Source organism: Limulus polyphemus, unplaced genomic scaffold, assembly GCF_000517525.1.
Source record: "Limulus polyphemus unplaced genomic scaffold, Limulus_polyphemus-2.1.2 Scaffold361, whole genome shotgun sequence".
Lineage (NCBI taxonomy): Eukaryota > Metazoa > Arthropoda > Merostomata > Xiphosura > Limulidae > Limulus > Limulus polyphemus.
Genome location: NW_013665971.1, coordinates 457,681 through 460,652, shown reverse-complemented (window position 1 = coordinate 460,652; position 2,972 = coordinate 457,681). Strand labels below are relative to the sequence as shown.

Below are 2,972 nucleotides of genomic sequence, written 5' to 3'. Positions count from 1 at the left end.
TTGCTGTCATGTTAAGCTTATATTAAAGTTTTTCTTCATTACCCATTTAAGCCGTCTCCAGCCATTATTAGTCTCAAAGTGGGTTCCTCGTCATCGAATTTAATAATATAATATTTCTATGTCTAACCTATACTTTTATTTCTAAATTGTGTTGAACAGTATCAGTAATTGCTGCTACTCTTAGCCTACAGCTAGGTTAATCAAGGTAAACGTTTATATAGTATTAGTAATATTAGTTTACTAGTTCTAGTTAATTAATATGAACAATAATGTTTTCGAACTTAAATTTTTAACACTCCTACTGCACTGCTAGGCTTTATCTATTGAGTTGGCGTTAGTGCGAAGATCAATTTTATTTGATACATATGTCTATATTTAAAGAGTATTAAAACTTGAAGAGCAGTTTGACACATTACTCACACAGTATGACTCATTATGAGTGTATTACTATCATTATACTCAATTATTTTCAAATTGCAGGAAATCGGGCAAGGTTAACATGCTTATTTCAATAATATTAATTTTTACAGAAATGCAAATGTAAATGGAAAGAAAAAACCATTTTTTTGCCTATATGACCAATTTTGTTTGGATGTTTAGAAACTCATCCCCACAAGTTTAATATATATATATATACATTCAACATTTTCTTATCATTGAAGTTCTTGTGTTTTAGGGTGAAGTAATATGATTGAATTTCATGCATACAATGCATCTAAGCTATAATTTTTCCAAATTAATAAAAAATGTCTCGGTAGTTTTTTCTTTTTACTGGCTTCGAAAAGTTATCTTAAAAATATTTTATCATTTAATTAACCAATTTTATGAGTTTTAAAAACCAGTCATACATCAACAGTGTAATACACCAATTTATATGTTTAATAATTATAAGATTATTGCAATTCCAAGAGAAACAGATCTTTTATATGGTTTTGTCTTGATGTTTTTGTAGTAATTGCATTTTAAGAAAATGTGATATAAAATTATTTAAAAAAGAACTACAGAGAAGTTTTATCAATAGTTGAATAGATATTTAAAACTATCAAATGCACTGTTATTTTACACTAAGATATAAATTCTTCTCCTCATTAATCTAAATTTATAGAGATAATATAAGGACAACAAGTGACCTGTTGGTCTAGCTAGGGCCTTTAGGCCATTCCCTCCACTAAACTAAACCTTGGAATAAAAATGAAATACTCAGAACAAGCTCTTATTATTCAAATATTTATCAAGCCTTCTCTTAAACTTCCTTAGATTAACTGCATCTGCCACATCTGAAAGCAAAGCATTCCAAAGGCTTTGTTAGAAAAATAAAACTGTTTTAGGTGAAAAAATGATTATTTGCCAAAATTTATATTTGTATTCCCTAATCTTACCATTCTCACCATTAAGTATGAAAAAAAGATGATATATCATTATTATCAGTTCCCTTAACAACCTGAACACCATAGTCAGATCCTATTTACCTCTTCTTTCGTCAAGAGAAAACAATGTAGGAGGTCTTAACTTGACCTCATATTACAATCTTTCCACCAGGTGTCCTCTGAACCCTTTCCCAACAATTCAATGTTCTTTCTAGGTTGAGACACAGAAGACTGAACATAATTGTCCAAATGTGGCCTAAACCATGACTTGTACATTGATATTAGAGTCTCTTTAGACTACTTAATATAATATTTCATTGAAATTTAAAAAGAAAAACCTCACTACTGTGAAATTAGTTTTTAAGTTCTACTTTGTGGTATAATGTGCTGAATACTAATTTTGTCTGCCTTGTATTTTTTAAAGAACTTGGATTATTAAATAGCATAAACATCATGGTGTTCAGATTTGCCATGTTTGTATTCATAATTTGAAGTGGTCCTTTATAAAATTAGATTAGCTTGTTAATTCTTAATAATATTTGTTCTATAGCCTTATCTGCGACTTGCCTTTGATTCGTAAGCTACTAGTAAATTGGTTTGAGTTTTCAAAATTATCCAAGGAAATTTCTTAATATGACATCAAACTAGTTTTTTATATATAATATTTCAATAAAGTATGAGACAAGATTTAACATCAGGAAATTTTAATTAATCTTTAAATGCAGAAGCTAAAATATTTAACTTTATTGTAACATGATACATAATATATAAATTTTTTGTAAGGATAAAGAACTTTTATATGTATATGCAATGTTTAAAAATTACATTCCTGGCATGCTTGGGACATGTAAAAATTTCACCAAGGCATGTGAAAAAATATATTACATGAAAACATATCCTATTGGAAGACCTGTTTATCTTATACATTCTAGCACGTATTACTTACCTTCCCCCTTATCTCTTGATCTGGTTTTTCAAAATTGAACTCCCCCATTAATGGTTGGAAGTAAATACTTACTTAAAAGACACTGGAATTTTGCCCTGATGATGGTAACACATTTACCAAACTAGTTGACTGTAAGTTATATAAACAAAGTTACTGAACTACTATTTCAGAAACTTATGTCAATAACTTTGGTATCAAACTGTAGATTATTATTCCAATTTTAGTATTATACATTATTTAATTTCTCAATTTAAAATAAAATATTAAAAAAACACAGTTAAACATTGATTTGTGTGTGTGTCATGTGGTATGTTGAATGTGGCACTGGTTCAAATTAGATGTTTATGGTGTCAAAATACAAAGTCTATAGTTTCATTCAAATTAGGAACTCAAATACTGATATTGACAAGCTAGAATATAAAACAAGAACCTCATATCTTTTCTATTTGCTGAAATATCACTCATGTACTGAATCAAACACGGATGCCCGGCTCACCTCTTTCCATTTTTGGAAATGGTCCCTTATATATACTCACTTCAATATATGACATGTGAATAACCAATCAGAAGCACAGAATGTCTCCCTAGTGGCTTTCTCAGCCACTTCCATGTGTTAGGATGCCACCTTCTTTCGAACCAAAATTTCAAGGAGGTAGGTT

The 2,972-nt window shown here is 29.2% G+C and overlaps 1 protein-coding gene across 1 annotated transcript in view; it reads left to right on the top strand.

The window, feature by feature from the left end:
- Positions 1-2,972, top strand: part of LOC106457694 (syntaxin-like) — a 28,279-nt gene that overhangs the window by 590 nt on the left and 24,717 nt on the right.